This window comes from Alosa alosa, chromosome 2 (genome assembly GCF_017589495.1).
Source record: "Alosa alosa isolate M-15738 ecotype Scorff River chromosome 2, AALO_Geno_1.1, whole genome shotgun sequence".
NCBI lineage: Eukaryota > Metazoa > Chordata > Actinopteri > Clupeiformes > Clupeidae > Alosa > Alosa alosa.
In genome coordinates, this window is record NC_063190.1 from 24,975,304 (window position 1) to 24,981,303 (window position 6,000).

A 6,000-nucleotide genomic window follows, 5' to 3' on the forward strand; every position below is an offset into this window, starting at 1 on the left:
AATGTCAGGGCCCTCGGAAGTCTACCAATGAAGTGTGGAGATACATTGAGCCTCGTAAATGTGTGTAAAACAGTGATTTATTTGCATGGCTAGCCCGATGCCGAAGCACCACTATTGAAAAAGCTGTTGGTAGCATTGGCTAACTAGCGCCAGATTTTCGAGTGCAGGGGACAAGCCGAGATGGGCTATGAGACATACGTTCACACTCGGTATCATGTTTCAATACACTTTAGGTCAATATCACACCGGAATTCTCCTTTAAGGTAATACTGTTCTCCTTGGGACAAGCCTTTTGGGAAACATTGGTATTGATCATTCAGTTCTCCCAGAATCCCCAGCGCGAAACATCGTGGGAATCTCAAGCACAGTCCAGCCTGCTGGCGTTGCACAGCTCCCCCAGCAAGCCATTGCCATCCTCGGCACGGGCGTTCCCACATTCAGTCCAGCAATTAGTCTCTGGCACTGCCATACAGCAGGTGGGGTGCGCACACCGCAAGAGCCCTACTCACCCTGGGGAACCCAATGTGGGGCGTGCTAGCAGTCACCTGGTCTGTCACCTCTCGTCCCCAGATCCCTTCAGAAAACGCCCTCAGGTCGCACTTTTGCAGTGTGCACCACCGCAACGTTCCTCCAACACCTGGCGGGGCCTAGCCTCCACTGCCACAGACTCCCCGGTGCTGAGCACCGTAACTGGCCAGTCAGGGCAGCAGACTCCAGTTCCATCGCAGCCGGACCACGCTGCGCAATCAGGCTACAGCTACCGACGTTGGCGTCCCTCCTCTGCTGCCTTGTCCCAGAGCTGTCCTGCGCTGTTCCGGCCGCTCCACACCACCACGATCGCGCCAAGGCCTAGACCTTCTCTCTGGCTCGTGCCACACAACAAACTTTTTTTCCCCCTAAAGAGCACCGGCGAACAGGCCGACTCGAACAGGCTCCGCCAACCGTCCGTCCTCAAGGCACCACCTCCTTGCCGATCCACCTCTGCTCTGCTCCGCAGCCAGGGCCACCGCTAACTCCAGCCTAAAGCTGTCCGGCGGGGGCAGGGGCTCAAGGTCTGAAGGCCTCTGTAAGCTTTTCACTACCCCTTACGAGGGTTCTCTTCGGATCCTTTTGCTTGGCCTCCACCTAGCGGTGAGCATGGACGGATTATGAACTTTCGGGCCCCTGGGCCCAGATGTATTAAGAGCCCCCCATTAATTGTGGCGTATGTGGAAGGGGGGTTTGGGAGTCCTTCCTCAGAAACGTTTTAATTTGTTTGATGTGATTTCCTGTATTCTGGTGCATTTTGGGGATGGCCAATTCTAAATTCAATCAAATTCATAGCCTACATCCTGATGTGTTGATATTGAGGCAATGATTTCATGCAAAGGCTTGGGCTTCAGGGTCCCCTGACCCCTTGGGCCCCCGGGCCTGGCCCGGTAGGCCCGTGCAGTAATTCATCCCTAGTGGTGAGGTCTTGCTCCTCCATGGAAAACGTGCCCATCTACAGGTGCTGCTTTGGAAAGCAGCAGACCGTCCTGATCCTCCGGCTGTGGATATAACCGCGTTTGGAGGGAGTTAGAAGACAGGTATGAAGAAAGGAGAGGAACTTGCCCACCCTTGATTCTGTCCTGTCCTGTTGCTCCTCCTGATTTGTTAGATGTTATCAGCTGTAACTGCAAAGCTGGGTTAAAACTGTGTATACATGTATCTGGAAAGTGCAGCTGTGCAGCTGCAGGCCTGGCCTGTACTAATTATTGTTTCTGCAAAGGCAGTGATGTTACATGTGGCAATATATTTACACAGCAAAAACTGCTGTTTTTGCTGTGTAAATATATTGCCACATGTAACATCACTGCCTTTGCAGAAACAGCACAGGACAGTGATGAAGAGTCTGGAGAAGATGGCGACAGGACAACGGATGAGGACAGTGAGGAGTAGGAGAGGCTAGTTCTTCCCTTTGTTACTCAATTGTGAGTCACAGCAGAGGGCCAGTGAATAGCTATTTCCAAAATGATTGTGGAATTCAGAAATAACTTTATTATTCCTCAACACTGAACATTTTTATCCTCCAAAAATCTGTCTAAATCGCCCCCAAAATCAGCTTAATGAGAGTAAAAACGTGACCAAACCAAGTTTAAATAGTGATTTTGAATCTTGTCAGATATGGACTCAGCATCTCCAGTAACCCCTAAAAACATACTAACATGGTCCATTTTGGCCAAGCAGCTCTTATAATATGATCAATATAGGTGATTATGCTAATTTATGCTAATTAGCTCAATTACACAAATTGCCCAACATATGCAAATTAGCATCCGGCAGTTTCTGCATGCTGGGAACCCATACTATATATTTCCATCATAAAACTTTGGTGTACTCAACATTTTCGGGTTCACCTTTCTGTCCACTGGACTACAGGGGTAAGAGTGCCTTATAAAGGCGCACTCTCGCAGACAGGCACAAGGAGAAAGCCAGATCTGCCGGGCAGTCCTCTGTGGCATCGTTTTTTGCTCCAACAGCAGTAACTATACTGACTACTAACTAACTAACTACTAATAAAACCATAGTAAGTTATTAAGTGACTAAAAAGTTACTGGGTCATAAAGGTGGGTTTGTTGACTAATGTGAAAAATGTAAAAAACTAATGTTACTATGTTATTTTAATAAATAATTGCCTTGTATGGGGTGTTGGAAATGGAAATTGTTGACCAATGTGAAAAAGCACCAAAAAAACAAATGTTATGTTATGATAAATAGTTGCCTTCTATGGTAAGTATAAGTATATATACTCTTTTGATCCCGTGAGGGAAATTTGGTCTCTTCATTTATCCCAATCTGTGAATTAGTGAAACACACAGTGAGGTGAAGCACACACTAATCCCGGCGCAGTGAGCTGCCTGCAACAACGGCACTCGGGGAGCAGAGAGGGGTTAGGTGCCTTGCTCAAGGGCACTTCAGCCGTTCCTACTGGTCGGGGTTGGAACCGGCAAGCCTCGGTAAAGTTCTTACAAGTGCGAAGCGCTAACCAGTAGGCCACGGCTACCCCCTATACTAATACTAATGTTATGGTAATTTGGAAAGTTTCAGTAATGTTATTCCCTAGGCCTACTAATGTTACCCCGATTCCGCGTGTGTCCTCACTCTTGGACCTTTGTCCTAACTTTTGGGCACAAGTGGTCTCATTTTCAGTGTCATGCTGGTGGTCACCCTAGTGAGTTGGGATATAATAAACAAATAAAGAAAATCTCTCAACTAACCTGGAACTTGAATATGATTAGAAAGACATGGAGTCTTAATGACTTGTACTGATCCACAACTGAGAGAATATCTTTCAAAGGTAACAGGTGAAAAACAGACAAGCAAGCAGGCATGATAAATAGTCACTAATAGAGTGCCACAGGCATAATGTAACTGCAAAAAAAAAAAAAAACATTTTAAAACATGTTCTTGAAAATGATAGACTCTAAACTCCCCAGTAATGTTAAAAAAACATGTTTATGAAAACGCAAGGTTCATCACTAGTTGGTTCATCCAGACCCAATTTCATACTGATTATAATCCCAGTGAGAATGGAACATAATGGCATAGAATAACTAAACCATAAATAATGCCGGCCAATCAACAAAGTGCTTCAGGAACATGAAAGGGTGCAAGGTAATTTGATTGCCCATTGATCTCAAATTGCAATAACCTTTACCAAAATAGTGAGTTGACACTTTCAGCCACACGGTGGCAGTATGCACTACTGAACCGTGGCCTCAGTCGGTAAGCAAGATGTAGAAGCACGCTTCACTCCTCGAGGGAAATTACAGCAAACTCTGCAATTTCCTCCTGCTGAGACACAGCCCAGGCCTGTGGACACATGAGCAAAACGTCCCCTCTGATGCTCTGTATCTCTTTTCACATGACACCCAGGGGGGGTAGAAAGATATTACACTTTCACTGTATGACAGAGGAGGAGAAGGAGGCAAAGGAGGCCCGGGGGCTATGAGAATAAAAGCAGTGGAGGCCTCGCAGAGTTCTCATATGTCAGTCTCTCTCTCGGAGCTCAGATGGTCGGCGTGTGAGATCATGGCGGGAGAGCGGAGACTGGTGTGGGCGGGCGTGGCGTGGTGCGGCACGGCCCCCGATGCTGCATGTGTCTGCTCCTTCCTGATGCTGCTTCCTGTGCTGTGCTCCCCCGAGGCTGTCGCCGGATTGTTTCTGTCGTTGTTGTTCCCTGGAGAGGAAAGCTGTCGCGCGACCGTCCACACAGCTTGGTGCTGGCAGAGGACAAAGCCTTCTGTGTCCCCGGTCCAAACTATTCCCACCCCACACACACAAACACCACCCTAATACTGGATCCAGGCCGACTATCATGGTTGGGGAATGTGGATCCCTTGTGTGTGTGTGTCTGTATGTGGCATATGTCTATGTGTGTGTGTGTGTGTGTGTGTGTGTATGTGTGTGTGTGTGTCTGTGTGAGAGAGTCTGTGTATGGCATGGGTCTCTGTGTGAGTGCATGCATGTGAACGTGTGTGTGTGTGTGTGTGTGCTTGGGGGGTCTCCTCCCAAGTGTAGAGTCTGATCTCCACTGGTAACTTGCATTCTCCAGGAATGACTCACCACTAGAGTGGAGCCCTGTCTGTCCAACTTTCCCTCTTCAGCTTGTCCACCAGGGGATGACAACTCTCCTACTTTAAATGGAATGCCAGTGACGTTGTAAATGGGCTGGTCAAGCTCAGAACATTATCTATCTTTGTATAATGTATATGTGTATGTATGTATATGTATGTATGTCTGTGTGTGTGTGTGTGTGTGTGTGTGTATCTATGTATGTATGTATCATGTATGCATATATGTATACATGTATACTTGTAAATTTTGGGAGGTGCAGATCAAATGTACTATTATTTCATACAACATTGATCTGATTGATCTGAGACACTGTCGTGGGGCCTCAATGAGACGTTTTTTGTTTTTGGGATGAAAAAGAACCATAAGTTTGCACTTCATACTCACACAAAGACAAAGGTATATTGTAAAATAAAAAATATGCTTATTGTACTTAATGTCTTTGTGCTCAAACAATGATAAACTCTACTCCTACTATAGGGAAGTGAAAGAAATAATTGTGCAAGTCAAAGGACATTTTCAGCGTAACTTTGACCTTAAGCTACATGTGTTTTGGAATGACTACCTGTGAGCTGAAACACATCTGTAGTGACTCAACCTGCTGGAAAGCACCATGCAGTAGGCCCACAGATAGAACCTTGACAAGCATTTGTGATCAATACCAGATGAACCAAATAAAAAAATCAAAATAAGGCACATGAGACTAAGTACACTGTGTGTGTGCTATCATGTACTCAATTATGGCGAAATACCCCAGACTTGGGACATGGTTTTTGTTCAAACTGTTTTTTAAGACACAGGATGCCAGTAAACCCAAATTGCCATCACAGACCGAGGCAACTATTCACTTTTTTGGATAGCCTATCCCCATCGGAGCAGCTGCAGTAACTGTATGAGAGAACTATAGAGCACTGTGTTCCAGAGCAAGCCTGTTGTCTCTCTTTTGTTTCCCTCATGACCAGAGAGGAGGGGGTGTATTTTAACAGCAGTGTCAGCTCTCTCTTGATAGTGGCCCACATTAAACGGACAAAGAACACTTTCGCGTTGAGTGACAGTGGATGACTGACAGTGTGTTACACATTAATAAATGAGAATGTATTCTGAAGGCATATCTTGGCTACATTGAAGAGCCCTTCAAACACACACTCCCTCTCTCTTACACACACACACACTCTCTGACACTTCCCTTTTTTCCTCTGTTAAAGGAAGTTGAATGCCTATATCTGAGTAGCCTACCCACAGAAAATAAACCTCAACCATATTCTTTTTATATATTATTTTAAAAAAAAGTTTTGCAGAAACTTCCTTTCAGTAGCATATTCACAGTTGCATCCTACTCATTAAGAAATGCTCAGAAATGATTCTAGAAAACGTTCTTCTTCACAGAACCCAATTGTAAAGTGG